Below are 17,663 nucleotides of genomic sequence, written 5' to 3'. Positions count from 1 at the left end.
GCGCTAGGTAAATATCCTGTTACTTATTTGTTACTTATTCGCTTTTAATACACGGGGTATACGTTGCACCTTGAAATAAATCGTTTTTCAATTGTGTTCATGTCTCTAGTGGTAAAAATTTGCTCTTAGAGATGATATACCTCATTACGCTGGTTTACATCATATTTGGCTGACAGATATCAGAAAGTATCTATTTCAAATACATTATCAGACGTACAAAAACAAAAAACGGGTGTACCTAAAGGATCCGTGTTAGGACCGGTGTTGTTTTTAATTTTTATTAATGATCTTCCTTTGTCTAATCCTAATCATAACACCGATACATTTGCTGATGATAGCACCATATCAGTCATTGGACAAAACAATAGTTGCATCAGTCAAAAACTTAATACTGTTTTACAAGATATTTTTCGCTGGTGTGATGACAATAAAATGGCGGTAAATGTATCTAAAACGAAAGCTATATGCATTGGATCTAAACAAAAGCTTTCCGTTACATCAAATAAAAACGTCAATCTTGCTTTAAATGGACAACAAATTATAGAAAGTACATGTGAAAAGGTTCTAGGTGTTTTTATTGATGCATCTCTATCTTGGTCTTCTCATATCGATTATATAATCAAAAAAGTTAACTCTTCTTTAGCTTTACTAAAACGGATAAAGAAATATTTAAATCACAAAGCTAGACAAATGTACTATAACGCTTACGTTTTACCCCACTTAGATTATTGTTGTTCAATATGGGGAAACTGTAATAACTTTCTATTAGATAGTTTACTAAAACTGCAAAAAAGGGCAGCAAGAATAATTTTAGACGAACATGATTACACCAAACCTTCAAGAGAATTATTTCACGAATGTAACATTGTGCCAATCACACAAAGAATACTTTATCACAAATCATTACTAATGTATAAGGCAAAACATGGCTTAGCTCCAGAATATATGTCCAATCTTATTGTATCAGCTTCTGAAAACCAAAAATATAATACGAGATTTTCATCCTCAGATAATTTTATAATTCCAAAACCAAATACAGAGTTGTATAAGTCTAGTTTCTCGTATACTGGACCAAAAGTGTGGAATGCTCTTCCTAATTCAATCAAAAAATCAAATACAGTATCAGAATTTAAACATAAATACAAATCTATGTACTTTTAACATTACCATCATATTTGTACTGTAATGCCATATCATAATTGTTTATTGTATTTTAATTTGTATATAATCTTTATTTAACATTATTATTGATGCATTGTTTATTTTTAATGTAATTATAATTGTATTAAGAGAGCCTTATTGAAAATTGGTGTAACCCAAATGAGTTACTCTCTCTAAATAAAGATATCATTATTATTATTATTATAACCCTGTTAGCGCGTATGCACCCGTTCAAGCGCTCGGATAATACCCTGTTACTTATTCGTTACTTATTCGCTTTTAATACGTGTGGTATACGTTGCACCTTGAAATAAATCGTTTTTCAATTGTGTTCATGTCTCTAGTGGTAACAATTTGCTCTTAGACATGAAATAACCATATTAGCGCATATGTACCCGTTCCAGCGGTCAGTTGATACCCTGTTACTTATTCGTTTCTTATTCGCTTTTAAAACACATGATTTACGTTGCACCTTCAAATGAAATAATTTTGAATTGTGTTCATGTCTCTGGTGGTTACAATGTGTTCTTAGAGATAAAATAACGCTATAAGCGTATATGTATCCGTTCAAGCGCTCGGTTAATACCCTGTTACTTATTTGTTATTTATTCGCTGATAATACGTTTGTTATACGTTGCACCTTTTAGAAAAGGATTTTCAATTGTGTTCATGTCTCTGGTGGTAGTAATGTGTTCTTAGAGTTGAAATAACCCTATTAAAGTGTATGTACCCGTTCCAGCGCTCGGATAATACTCAGTTACTTATTCGTGACTTATTCGCTTTTAATACGCGGGGTAAATGTTGCACCTTGAAATAAATCGTTTTTTAATTGTGTTCATGTCTCTAGTGGTAACAATGTGCTCTTAGAGATGAAATAACCCTTTTAGCGCGTATGTATCCGTTCCAGCGCTAGGTAAATACCCTGTTCCTTATTTGTTACTTATTCGCTTTTAATACACGGGGTATACGTTGCACCTTGGAATAAATCGTTTTTCAATTGTGTTCATGTCTCTGGTGGTAGCAATGTGTTCTTAGAAATAAAATAATCCTATTAGAGCGCATGTACCCGTTCCAGCACTCGAATAATACGTGCTGGAACAAGTAAATACGCGCTAATAGGGTTATGTCATCTCTAAGAACACATAGTTAACACCAGAGACATGAAAACAATTGAAAATCGATTAATTTCAAGGTGCAACGGATACCACGCATATTAAAAGCAAATAAGGAACGAATAGGTAACAGGGTATTAACCGAGCGCTGTAACGGATAGGTATGCACTAATATGGTTATTTTATCTCTAAGAACACATTGTTACCACCAGAGACATGAATACAATTGAAAATCCTTTTCTAGAAGGTGCAACGTATAACAAACGTATTATAAGCGAATAAGTAACGAATAAGGAACAGGGTATTTACCGAGCGCTGGAACGGGTACATACGCGCTAACAGGGTTATTTCATCTCTAAGAACACATTGTTACCACTAGAGACATGAACACAATTGAAAAACGATTTATTTCAAGGTGCAACGTTTATCCCGCGTAGTTACTAGAGGTTTCCCGATTTGCTACCGTACCAACCGTAGTACGAAGTGGGAGCCGTCATTTAACTTTTGGAAATTATTGATGTATACACTTAATATCAACGAATGTTTTGGGAATCATATGCAGAACTGTATTGATAATTTTTAGCTGTAATTTGGGACTAAGTTCATGTGTTTACTTCTTGTATCCGTAGGAAACAATATTGCGTGCACTCGATTATGCTTTCAAGCAACCGTTGCAAGTAACCGTTGGTGCGAAAGGTTTATAGTTAAGAGTTATTTCCCCGTGAAACTACATAGACATAAAGAAGCTAAATTACAAAACAAATTTAAAACCTATATAAAGTTTGTTTGTAATAACTTTATGCATCATTATAAAATGTTTAAGTTTTGTATTTATTTTGGTAAGTTTTTAAAAAACAAACTAATACAATGTAAAAAAACAAAAACAAAAAAACTGAAGAGTAAAAATACTCACAAGCCATAAACATTTCAGTTTAAGTTGCAATCAATATTCATGATAGTTGGCTAGACACGCGTTACCGTTATATACAAGTTAGGCTTGAAAGTCATAAAATTCTCATGTAAAGTAAACGGAAAAGTTTTATTCAGTAAATATTATCGCGTTTTACTGCTAACTTTGACAAATTTTTTAATGAAGTGTTTAATGAAAGAATTTCCAACAAAAATTTGATCCAAACTGAGTTGGCCGGGAGGGGGGGCCGGGGGGTGGGGTTAAAGAGCTTTGATCCGAAAAAATATCAAATATTTTGATTTATTGTTTACTGAAAGTCCAATGGCAAATATTTCATGCAATTTAACAAGAAACAGAAACATAAATTGCTTAGCATACGGTGTAAGATGTTTCAGAACTGTTAAGCTTTTAAACACATAAATAAATTCTAAATTGATTTCCATGATAAAAAAAAATTAAACTGCTTAGGGCCCATCATGGTGATTGTTCTTTAAATGCATCCAGAAATATTAAAAGCCATCCGTAAAAATAAATCTGTCAGACGTCAGATCGAGTATTCTCGGACTAGGTTGAATGTTTCAGGTTGTTTACAACTTTGGAATTATCATAAAAGGTGTAACAATTCATCTCTGCACGTCTCGTAACCTGATATTGCTATGTAGAGGTCATCTCATGCATGGACGTCAAGTTGGTTACCTATTCCCTATTCCCTATTCGTTACCTATTCGTTACCTATTCCCTATTCCCTATTCGTTACCTATTCGTTACCTATTCCCTATTCCCTATTCGTTACCTATTCGTTACCTATTCCCTATTCCCTATTCGTTACCTATTCGTTACCTATTTCCTATTCCCTATTCGTTACCTATTCGTTACTTATTCCCTATTCCCTATCGTTACCTATTCGTTACTTATTCGATTTTTAATATCCTTCCCCCTTTTTAATTAATTATTATTCTTCTTCTTCCTCTTCTTCCTCTTCTTCCTCTTCTTCTTCCGCCACTTTAAAAATGAACTTGTCCGCAGCATTTCTCCAAAACTACTTGTCAGATTTACTTAGGGTTTCATAAAATGTTAGACTAATATGTCTAGGTGAGCCATCAATCGCTCATTTGTGCATTGGGGTCTATTAAGGGGTATTTTGGGGGGGCAGAAAGAAGGGAGGGGTTTACTATAGAACCCTATGGGATTTTATTTTTCTAAAATTTTCAAATGAATATAACTTGAAAACTGTAAGTGATAGATACATGCAGTCTTCAGAAATGATTAAAGGACAATAAAACAAATCACATGAAATATGATTCCCATGAGTCCCTGGGGGGTCATCCCTACCCCCTTCAATTCGAGAATATGCTTTTAACTTGTAAACGGTCCAGATACCCACCCCTAAACCATATATATTCTTGTATGGGACAATAAAACTAATCAAATGAAATTAAATAAAAATTCCTGGGGGTCACCCCCACTCCGTTCAATTTGAGAATGTACTATTATCTTGTAAACGGTCCAGATCCCCACCCCTAAACCATATATGTTCTTGAATAGGACGATAAAACTAATCAAATGAAATTAAATGGAATTCCCCGGGGGTCATCCCCACCCCGTTCAATTTTAGAATGTGCTATTGTCTTGTAAACGGTCCAGATCCCCACCCCTAAACCATATATATTCTTGTAGGGGACAATAAAACTAATCAAATGAAATTAAATGGAAGTTCCTGGGGGTCATCCCCACCCCGTTCAATTTGAGAATGTACTATTATCTTGTAAATGGTCCTGATCCCCACCCCTAAACCATATATTTTCTTGTAGGGGACACTAAAACAAATGAAATGAAATAAAAGGAAAGTCCCTAGGGGGTCACCCCACCCCCTCTTGTTTGAAAACTTATAAACGGTCAACATCCCCACCCCTAAACTATATATATTCTTGTAAGAGACAATAAAACTAATCAAATGAAATTAAATGGAAGTTCCTTGGGGTCACCCCCACCCCGTTCAATTTGAGAATGTACTATTATCTTGTAAATGGTCCAGATCCCCACCCCTAAACCATATATGTTCTTGTAGGGGACAATAAAAAAAATAAATGAGATAAAAGGGAAGTCCTGAGGGGGTCATCCCACCCCCTCTTGTTTGAAAACTTGTAAACGGTCAACATCCCCACCCCTAAACCATATATATTCTTGTAGGGGACAATAAAACAAATAAAATGAAATGTAGGTAAAGTCCCTGGGGGTCACCACCACCCCCTCCTGTTTGAATACTTGTAAATGGTGGAGATCCCCACCAGTAAGCCATATATATTCTTGTATGGGACAAAAAATCAAATCAAATAAACATGGGACCATATGAATTGCGAGTTATGGGAGCTTTGTTTGGGAGACTTCGTAACAGCATCCTGTTACAATTACTTCTTGTTGTTTATACTCTTATATCTGGTACTAGTTCTAAATTTGTTGAGGTAAAATGATCTTTTTATGACCTATTTATATGTGTTTGTGCTCAACCGATCCTTTTACTTTATGTTCGATACTCATTTGTTCCTTATTTGATTTTTATACGTTCTACCTTTTAACTGCTTTATGTCCGTATGTTTGAAGATGGATCTTGGCTCGAAGGGATGAAATCACCGTGTTAGCGCTTGCATAAAAAAAAAAGATGTGGTATAATTGCCAATGAGACAACAACCCACAATAGACCAAAATGACACAGAAACTATCAACTATAGGTCAATGTACGGCCTTCAACAATGAGCATAGCCCAAACCGTGTAGTCACCTATAAAAGGCCCAGATATGACAATTCCAAACAATTCAAACAACAAAACTAACGGCCGTATTTCATATACAAAACAATAACGGAAAACAAATATGTAACACAAAAACAAACGATAACTACTTAATTTCAGGCTCTTGTCTAGGGACAGGCACATATCAACATAATGTGGTGGGGTTAAACATGTTAGCAGGGTGTACATCGTTTCGGAGCATGCTATTACCTTGTTTAATTCGTTCCATCACTCGCTTATAATTCGCTTATAATACGTGTATCATACGTTGCACCTTTTAAAACATGATTTTCAATTGTTTTGTTGTCTCTGGTGGTAGATTTGGGTTCTTAGAGGTGATATAACTCTATAAGCGCATATGTACCCATTCCAGCGCTCGGATAATACCCTGTTACTTATTCGTTCCTTATTCGGTTTTAATGCGTGGGTTAAGTATACGTTGCACCTTGAAATAAATCGTTTTTTAATTGTGTTCGTGTCTCTGGTGGTAACAATGTGTTCTTAGAGAAGAAATGACCCTATTAGAGCGCATGTACCCGTTCCAACGCTCGGTTAATACTCTGTTACCTATTCGTTACCTATTCGTTACCTATTCACTTATAATACGTTTGTTGTACGTTGCACCTTTTAGAAAAGGATTTTCACTTGTGTTCATGTCTCTGGTGGTAACAATGTGTAATAAGAGATGAAATGACCCTATTAGCATGCATGTACCCGTTCCAGCGCTCGGTTAATACCCTGTTACCTATTCGTTACTTATTCGCTTTTAATACGTTTGTTGTACGTTGCACCTTTAAGAAACGGATTTTCAATTGTGTTCATATCTCTTGTGGTAATAATGTGTTCTAAGAGATGAAATGACCCTATTAGCGCGCATTTACCCGTTCCAGCGCTCGGTTAATACCCGGTTACCTATTCGTTACCTATTCGTTACCTATTCACTTATAATACATTTGTTGTACGTTGCACCTTTTAGAAAAGGATTTTCAATTGTGTTCATGTCTCTGGTGGTAACAATGTGTTCTTAGAGATGAAATGACCCTATTAGCGCATATGTACCCGTTCCAGCGCTCGGTTAATACCCTGTTACCTATTCGTTACCTATTCGTTACTTATTCGCTTTATATACGTTTGTTGTACGTTGCACTTTTTAGAAAAGGATTTTTACTTGTGTTCATGTCTCTGGTGGTAACAATGTGTAATTAGAGATGAAATGACCCTATAAGCGTGCAAATACCCGTTCCAGCGCTCGGATAATACCCTGTTACTTATTCGTTCCTTATTCGCTTTTAATGCGCGGGGTAAGTATACGTTGCACCTTGAAATAAATCGTTTTTTAATTGTGTTCATGTCTCTGGTGGTAACAATGTGTTCTTAGAGATGAAATGACCCTATTAGCGCATATGTACCCGTTCCAGCGCTCGGTTAATACCCTGTGACCTATTCGTTACTTATTCGCTTTATATACGTTTGCTGTACGTTGCACTTTTTAGAAAAGGATTTTTACTTGTGTTCATGTCTCTGGTGGTAACAATGTGTAATTAGAGATGAAATGACCCTATTAGCGTGCATGTACCCGTTCCAGCGCTCGGTTAATACCCTGTTACCTATTCGTTACCTATTCGTTACCTATTCACTTATAATACGTTTGATGTACGTTGCACCTTTTAGAAAAGGATTTTCAATTGTGTCCATGTCTCTGGTGGTAACAATGTGTTCTTAGAGATGAAATGACCCTATTATCGCGCATGTACCCGTTCCACCGCTCGGTTAATACCCTGTTACCTATTCGTTATCTATTCGTTACCTATTCACTTATAATACGTTTGTTGTAGGTTGCACCTTTTAGAAAAGGATTTTCAATTGTGTTCATGTCTCTGGTGGTAACAATGTGTTCTTAGAGATGAAATGACCCTCTTAGCGCGCATGTACCCGTTCCAGCGCTCGGATAATACCCTGTTACCTATTCGTTACCTATTCGTTACCTATTCACTTATAATACATTTGTTGTACGTTGCACCTTTTAGAAAAGGATTTTTACTTGTGTTCATGTCTCTGGAGGTAACAATGTGTAATTAGAGATGAAATGACCCTATTAGCGTGCATGTACCCGTTCCAGCGCTCGGATAATACTATGTTACCTATTCGTTCCTTATTAGCTTTTAATGCGCGTGGTAAGTATACGTTGCACCTTGAAATAAATCGTTTTTTATTTGTGTTCATGTCTCTGGCGGTAACAATGTGTTCTTAGAGACGAAATGATCCTATTAGAGCGCATGTACCCGTTCCAGCGCTCGGTTAATATCCTGTTACCTATTCGTTACTTATTCGTTACCTATTCACTTATAATACGTTTGTTGTACGTTGCACCTTTTAGAAAAGGATTTTCAATTGTGTTCATGTCTCTGGTGGAAACAATGTGTTCTTAGAGATGAAATGACCCTATTAGCGCATATGTACCCGTTCCAGCGCTCAGTTAATACCGTGTTACCTATTCGTTACCTATTCGTTACTTATTCGCTTTAAATACGTTTGTTGTACGTTGCACCTTTTAGAAAAGGATTTTCACTTGTGTTCATGTCTCTGGTGGTAACAATGTGTAATTAGAGATGAAATGACCCTATTAGCGTGCATGTACCCGTTCCAGCGCTCGGTTAATACCTTGTTACCTATTCGTTACCTATTCACTTATAATACGTTTGTTGTACGTTGCACCTTTTAGAAAAGGATTTTCAATTGTGTCCATGTCTCTGGTGGAAACAATGTCTTCTCAGAGATAAAATGACTCTATTAGCGTGCATGTACCCGTTCCAGCGCTCGGATAATACCCTGTTACTTATTTGTTCCTTATTCGCTTTTAATGAGCGGGGTAAGTATACGTTGCACCTTGAAATAAATCGTGTTTTAATTGTGTTCATGTCTCTGGAGGTAACAATATGATCTTAGAGACGAAATGACCCTATTAGAGCGCATGTACCCGTTCCAGCGCTCGGTTAATACCCTGTTACCTATTCGTTACCTATTCGTTACCTATTCACTTATAATACGTTTGTTGTACGTTGCACCTTTTAGAAAAGGATTTTCAATTGTGTTCATGTCTCTGGTGGTAACAATGTGTTTTTAGAGATGAAATGACCCTATTAGCGCATATGTACCCGTTCCAGCGCTCGGTTAATATCCTGTTACCTATTCGTTACCTATTCGTTACTTATTCTCTTTAAATACGTTTGTTGTACTTTGCACCTTTTAGAAAAGGATTTTCACTTGTGTTCATGTCTCTGGTGGTAACAATGTGTAATTAGAGATGAAATGACCCTATAAGATTACATGTACCCGCTCTAGCGCTCGGTTAATACCCTGTTACCTATTCGATACTTATTCGTTACGTATTCACTTATAATACGTTTGTTGTACGTTGCACCTCTTAGAAAAGGATTTTCAATTGTGTCCATGTCTCTGGTGGTAACAATGTGTTCTTAGAGATTAAATGACCCTATTGGCGCGCATGTACCCGTTCCAGCGCTCGGTTAATACCCTGTTACCTATTCGTTACCTATTCGTTATTTATTCGCTTTTAATACGTTTGTTGTACGTTGCATCTTTTAGAAAAGGATTTTCATTTGTGTTCATGTCTCTGGTGGTAACAATGTGTTCTTAGAGATGAAATAACCCTTTTAGCGCGTATGTACCCGTTTCAGCGCTCGGCTAATACCTTGTTACCTATTTGTTACTTTTTATTTCAAGGTGCAACGCATAGCACGCGTATTTAAAGCGAATAAGGAACGAATAAGTAACAGGGTATTAGTCGAGCGCTGAAACGGGTACATATGTTCGATTAAGGTTATTTCACCTCTAAGAACCGACAGTTACCACCAGAGACACAAAAATATTTCTTTTTTAAAGTGCAACGCATTACACACGTTTTAAAAGCGAATAAGGAACGAATAAGTAACAGGGTATCACTGAGCGGTGAAATGGGTACATATGCGCTAATAGGGTTTTTTCAACTCAGATCAGAGAACACATAATTACCACCAGAGACGTGAAAGCAATCGATAATCGATTTATTTCAAGGTGCAACGTATACCACGCGTATTTAAAGCGAATAAAGAACGAATAAGTAACAGGGTATCAGTCGAGCGCTGAAACGGGTACATATGTTCTATTAGGGTTATTTCACCTCTAAAAACCAACAGTTACCACCAAAGACACAAACATATTTCTTTTTTTAAAGAGCAACGCATAACACACGTTTTATTTTTTAATTTAAATATATTTATTTATAGTGGATTGGGAAACAAGTTTTGCAACTTATATTTACCCCTTTCCAGTTTTCGGGTGCGAGTGCTGCCTCTAAGAACACATTGTTACCACCAGAGACATGAACACAATTGAAAATCCTTTTCTAAAAGGTGCAACGTACAACAAACGTATTATAAGTGAATAGGTAACGAATAGGTAACGAATAGGTCACAGGGTATTAACCAGCGCTGGAACGGGTACATGAGCGCTAATAGGGTCATTTCATCTCTAAGAACACATTGTTACCACCAGAGACATGGACACAATTGAAAATCCTTTTCTAAAAGGTGCAACGTACATCAAACGTATTATAAGTGAATAGGTAACGAATAGGTAACAGGGTATTAACCGAGCGCTGGAACGGGTACATGCACGCTAATAGGGTCATTTCATCTCTAATTACACATTGTTACCACCAGAGACATGAACACAAGTAAAAATCCTTTTCTAAAAAGTGCAACGTACAACAAACGTATATAAAGCGAATAAATAACGAATAGGTAACGAATATGTAACAGGGTATTAACCGAGCGCTGGAACGGGTACATATGCGCTAATAAGGTTATTTCATCTTTAAGAACACATTGTTACCACCAGAGACATGAACACAATTAAAAAAAGATTTATTTCAAGGTGCAGCGTATACTTACCCCGCGCATTAAAATCGAATAAGGAACGAATAAGTAACAGGGTATTATCCGAGCGCTGGAACGGGTACATGCACGCTAATAGGGTCATTTCATCTCTAATTACACATTGTTACCACCAGAGACATGAACACAAGTAAAAATCCTTTTCTAAAAAGTGCAACGTACAACAAACATATATAAAACGAATAAGTAACGAATAGGTAACGAATAGGTAACAGGGTATTAACCGAGCGCTGGAACGGGTACATATGCGCTAATAGGGTCATTTCATCTCTAAGAACACATTGTTACCACCAGAGACATGAACACAAGTAAAAATCCTTTCCTAAAAAGTGCAACGTAAAACAAACGTATATAAAGCGAATAAGTAACGAATAGGCCACAGGGTATTTACCGAGCGCTGGAACGGGTACATATGCGCTAATAGGGTCATTTCATCTCTAAGAACACATTGTTACCACCAGAGACATGAACACAAGTAAAAATCCTTTCCTAAAAAGTGCAACGTAAAACAAACGTATATAAAGCGAATAAGTAACGAATAGGCCATAGGGTATTTACCGAGCGCTGGAACGGGTACATATGCGCTAATAGGGTCATTTCATCTCTAAGAACACATTGTTACCACCAGAGACATGAACACAATTAAAAAACGATTTATTTCAAGGTGCAACGTATACTTACCCCGCGCATTAAAAGCGAATAAGGAACGAATAAGTAACAGGGTATTATCCGAGCGCTGGAACGGGTACATGCACGCTAATAGGGTCATTTCATCTCTAATTACACATTGTTACCACCAGAGACATGAACACATGTAAAAATCCTTTTCTAAAAAGTGCAACGTACAACAAACGTATATAAAGCGAATAAGTAACGAATAGGTAACGAATAGGTAACAGGGTATTAACCGAGCGCTGGAACGGGTACATATGCGCTAATAGGGTCATTTTATCTCTAAGAACACATTGTTACCACCAGAGACATGAACACAATTGAAAATCCTTTTCTAAAAGGTGCAACGTACAACAAATGTATTATAAGTGAATAGGTAACAAATAGGTAACGAATAGGTAACAGGGTATTAACCGAGCGCTGGAACGGGTACATGCGCAATAATAGGGTCATTTCATCTCTAAGAACACGTTGTTACCACCAGAGACATGGACACAATTGAAAATCCTTTTCTAAAAGGTGCAACGTACAACAAACGTATTATAAGTGAATAGGTAACGAATAGGTAACGAATAGGTAACAGGGTATTAACCGAGCGCTGGAACGGGTACATGCACGCGAATAGGGTCATTTCATCTCTAATTACACATTGTTACCACCAGAGACATGAACACAAGTGAAAATCCTTTTCTAAAAGGTGCAACGTACAACAAACGTATTATAAGTGAATAGGTAACGAATGGGTAACGAATAGGTAACAGGGTATTAACCGAGCGCTGGAACGGGTACACGCGCGCTAATAGGGTCATTTCATCTCTAAGAAGACATTGTTACCACCAGAGACACGAACACAATTAAAAAACGATTTATTTCAAGGTGCGACGTTTACCCTGCGCACTAAAAGCGAATAAGGAACGAATAAGTAACCTGGTATTATCCGAGCGCTGGAACGGGTAATATGCGCTACTAAGGGTATTTCATCTATAAGAACACATTATTACCACAAGAGATATGAACACAATTGAAAATCAGTTTCTTAAAGGTGCAACGTACAACAAACGTATTAAAAGCGAATAAGTAACGAATAGGTAACGAATAGGTAACAGGGTATTAACCGAGCGCTGGAACGGGTACATGCATGCTAATAGGGTCATTTCATCTCTAATTACACATTGTTACCACCAGAGACATGAACACAAGTGAAAATCCTTTTCTAAAAGGTGCAACGTACAACAAACGTATTATAAGTGAATAGGTAACGAATAGGTAACGAATAGGTAACAGGGTATTAACCGAGCGCTGGAACGGGTACATGCGCTCTAATAGGGTCATTTCTTCTCTAAGAACACATTGTTACCACCAGAGACATGAACACAATTAAAAAAACGATTTATTTCAAGGTGCAACGTATACTTACCCCGCTCATTAAAAGCGAATAAGGAACGAATAAGTAACAGGGTATTATCCGAGCACTGGAATGGGTACATATGCGCTTATAGAGTTATATCACCTCTAAGAACCCAAATCTACCACCAGAGACAACAAAACAATTGAAAATCATGTTTTAAAAGGTGCAACGTATGATACACGTATTATAAGCGAATTATAAGCGAGTGATGGAACGAATTAAACAAGGTAATAGCATGCTCCGAAACGATGTACACCCTGCTAACATGTTTAACCCCACCACATTATGTTGATATGTGCCTGTCCCTAGACAAGAGCCTGAAATTAAGTAGTTATCGTTTGTTTTTGTGTTACATATTTGTTTTCCGTTATTGTTTTGTATATGAAATACGGCCGTTAGTTTTGTTGTTTGAATTGTTTGGAATTGTCATATCTGGGCCTTTTATAGGTGACTACACGGTTTGGGCTATGCTCATTGTTGAAGGCCGTACATTGACCTATAGTTGATAGTTTCTGTGTCATTTTGGTCTATTGTGGGTTGTTGTCTCATTGGCAATTATACCACATCTTTTTTTTTATGCAAGCGCTAACACGGTGATTTCATCCCTTCGAGCCAAGATCCATCTTCAAACATACGGACATAAAGCAGTTTAAAGGTAGAACGTATAAAAATCAAATAAGGAACAAATGAGTATCGAACATAAAGTAAAAGGATCGGTTGAGCACAAACACATATAAATAGGTCATAAAAAGATCATTTTACCTCAACAAATTTAGAACTAGTACCAGATATAAGAGTATAAACAACAAGAAGTAATTGTAACAGGATGCTGTTACGAAGTCTCCCAAACAAAGCTCCCATAACTCGCAATTCATATGGTCCCATGTTCATTTGATTTGATTTTTTGTCCCATACAAGAATATATATGGCTTACTGGTGGGGATCTCCACCATTTACAAGTATTCAAACAGGAGGGGGTGGTGGTGACCCCCAGGGACTTCCCTTTTATCTCATTTATTTGTTTTATTGTCCCCTACAAGAACATATATGGTTTAGGGGTGGGGATCTGGACCATTTACAAGATAATAGTACATTCTCAAATTGAACGGGGTGGGGGTGACCCCAAGTAAATTCCATTTAATTTCATTTAATTAGTTTTATTGTCTCTTACAAGAATATATATAGTTTAGGGGTGGGGATGTTGACCGTTTACAAGTTTTCAAACAAGAGGGGGTGGGGTGACCCACTAGGGACTTTCCTTTTATTTCATTTCATTTGTTTTATTGTCCCCTACAAGAATATATATGGTTTAGGGGTGGGGATCTGGACCATTTACAAGATAATAGTACATTCTCAAATTGATTGGGGTGGGGGTGGCCCCCAGGAACTTCCATTTAATTTCATTTGATTAGTTTTATTGTCCCTTACAAGAATATATATAGTTTAAGGGTGGGGATGTTGACCGTTTATAAGTTTTCAAACAAGAGGGGGTGGGGTGACCCCCTAGGGACTTTCCTTTTATTTCATTTCATTTATTTTATTGTCCCCTACAAGAATATATATGGTTTAGGGGTGGGGATCTGGACCGTTTACAAGATAATAGCACATTCTAAAATTGAACGGGGTGGGGATGACCCCGGGGAATTCCATTTAATTTCATTTGATTAGTTTTATCGTCCTATTCAAGAACATATATGGTTTAGGGGTGGGGATCTGGACCGTTTACAAGATAATAGTACATTCTCAAATTGAATGGGGTGGGGGTGACCCCCAGGAACTTTTATTTAATTTCATTTGATTAGTTTTATTGTCCCATACAAGAATATATATGGTTTAGGAGTGGGGATCTGGACCGTTTACAAATTAAAAGCATATTCTCGAATTGAATGGGGTAGGGATGACCCCCCAGGGACTCATGGGAATGATATTTCATATGATTTGTTTTATTGTCCTTTAAACATTTCTGAAGACTGCATGTATCTATCACTTACAGTTTTCAAGTTATATTCATTTGAAAATTTTAGAAAATAAAATCCCATAGGGTTTTATAGTAAACCCCTCCCTTCTTTCTGCCCCCCCAAAAAATACCCCTTAATAGACCCCAATGCACAAATGAGCGATTGATGGCTCACCTAGACATATTAGTCTAACATTTTATGAAACCCTAAGTAAATCTGACAAGTAGTTTTGGAGAAATGCTGCGGACAAGTTCATTTTTAAAGTGGCGGAAGAAGAAGAGGAAGAAGAGGAAGAAGAGGAAGAAGAAGAATAATAATTAATCAAAAAGGGGAAAGGATATTAAAAATCGAATAAGTAACGAATAGGTAACGATTGGGAATAGGGAATAAGTAACGAATAGGTAACGAATAGGGAATAGGGAATAGGTAACGAATAGGTAACGAATAGGGAATAGGGAATAGGTAACGAATAGGTAACGAATAGGGAATAGGGAATAGGTAACGAATAGGTAACGAATAAGGAATAGGGAATAGGTAACGAATAGGGAATAGGGAATAGGTAACCAACTTGACGTCCATATCACATGCGTGTTATTATTAACCTCTTTTAGTCTTTAAAACATATTTGATAAATAAGTTAATAACATTTTACGATAGAGAAAACCATAAATATTTGTGTAACACTCGATTAAAGTTTACTATCTTTAACTTAAAATTTGAGTTATCTGGCACCATCTGGCACACTACAAGCGCATCACATTATTTTTTGCAAACACTCTACTTTAGAATCATGTAGTTTTCATAATCGGATATTTCCCGATTTCCAAGTTCCAATGATTAAAACATACTCAACAAAACTAAAAATAAGTTTGCCCTCTTTCCAAATGCAGTTAATTTTCTTATGTCATTCTGTTAAATATGGACCAATTTTTTCGATCTTTTCAGTGTTGATCTTCATTTATTGAACGGAAACAGGTGTTGTTATTCATGTGGTGATTCACAAATAACCACGGGAGTTTCCGTGTTTATTTACATTGGTAGGTAGATAAGACAAATCACGTGATAAGACCAGCTTCAGTTAAAAGAACAGGCGAAGGCGGCATCACAGATACCCCACAAAGGAGTTATCACGTACTTGACAAACTGAGTCGGAACCTTTTATTTTCTTAAAGAAACAAGAGTTATTGCCTTTCCAAGATGGATTTTAAATAAAAAAAATTTTTTTTTTATCAGAAACCATTACCTATTAGAGAGAAATTATAAAATAGCAAAAAACGTAACGGTCAATAATAACAACACAAAGATCAACATGGGCGAAATTGTCAACTGTTATTGCTTTCAAATGAAAATTTTTGACCGTTTTATGCATGCATTAATTGCAGAAACAGAAATAGGCAAAAGAGTAACAATATTTTGCAAAACTATTCTGACAAATAAGATCCACCAATAGGTTAACACAGTGAGATTTGCAAATTAGCCATCATTACTTACATTTTGAACTGATTCCTTATAGAATTAAACTGTACACTAAAACAAAACAAGAGTGCACACGCTGAAATGTCTCGCCTTCTATACTAATCATTGATATTATGTTGATAGTCCTAAGTATAAAGCTTTATTACAACTGTCTCATAAACTTAACATTAACCAAGATAACTAAACAAAGACCAATGAACCATGAAAATGAGGTCAAGGTCAGATGAACCATGCCAGGCAGACATGTACAGCTAACAATGCTTCTATACAACATATAGTTGACCTATTACTTATAGTTTAAGAAAAATAGACCAAAACACAAAAAATTAACACTGTGCAATGAACCGTGAAAATGAGGTCATGGTCAAAAGAAACCTGCGCTACTGACATAAAGATCATAAAATATTTCCATACACCAATTATAGTTGACCTATGACATATAGTATTAGATAAATAGACCAAAACTCAAAAACTTAACTTTGACCACTGAACCATGAAAATGAGGTCAAGGTCACATGACATCTGCCCGCTAGACATGTACACCTTACAATTATTCCATACAACAAATACAGTAGACCTATTGCATATAGTATGTAAAAAAACAGACCAAAACACAAAAATTTAACTATAACCACTGAACCATGAAAATGAGGTCAAGGTCACATGACATCTGCCCGCTAGACATGTACACCTTACAATCATTCCATACAACAAATACAGTAGACCTATTGCATATAGTATGAAAAAAACAGACCAAAACACAAAAATTTAACTATAACCACTGAACCATGAAAATGAGGTCAAGGTCAGATGACACCTGCCAGTTGGACATGTACACCTTACAGTCCTTCCATACACCGAATATACAAGCCCTATTGCTTATAGTATCTGAGATACGGACTTGACCACCAAAACTTAACCTTGTTCACTGATCCATGAAATGAGGTTGAGGTCAAGTGACAACTGTCTGACAGACATGAGGACCTTGCAAGGTACGCACATATCAAATATAGTTATCCTATTTCTTATAATAAGAGAGAATTCAACATTACAAAAAATCTGAACTTTTTTTTCAAGTGGTCACTGAACCATGAAAATGAGGTCAAGGACATTGGACATGTGACTGACGGAAACTTAGTAACATGAAGCATCTATATACAAAGTATAAAGCATCCAGGTCTTCCACCTTCTAAAATATAAAGCTTTTAAGAAGTTAGCTAACA

This window comes from Mytilus galloprovincialis, chromosome 1, assembly GCF_965363235.1.
Source record: "Mytilus galloprovincialis chromosome 1, xbMytGall1.hap1.1, whole genome shotgun sequence".
NCBI classification, from domain to species: domain Eukaryota; kingdom Metazoa; phylum Mollusca; class Bivalvia; order Mytilida; family Mytilidae; genus Mytilus; species Mytilus galloprovincialis.
Note: the sequence above shows the minus strand (reverse complement) of the source record.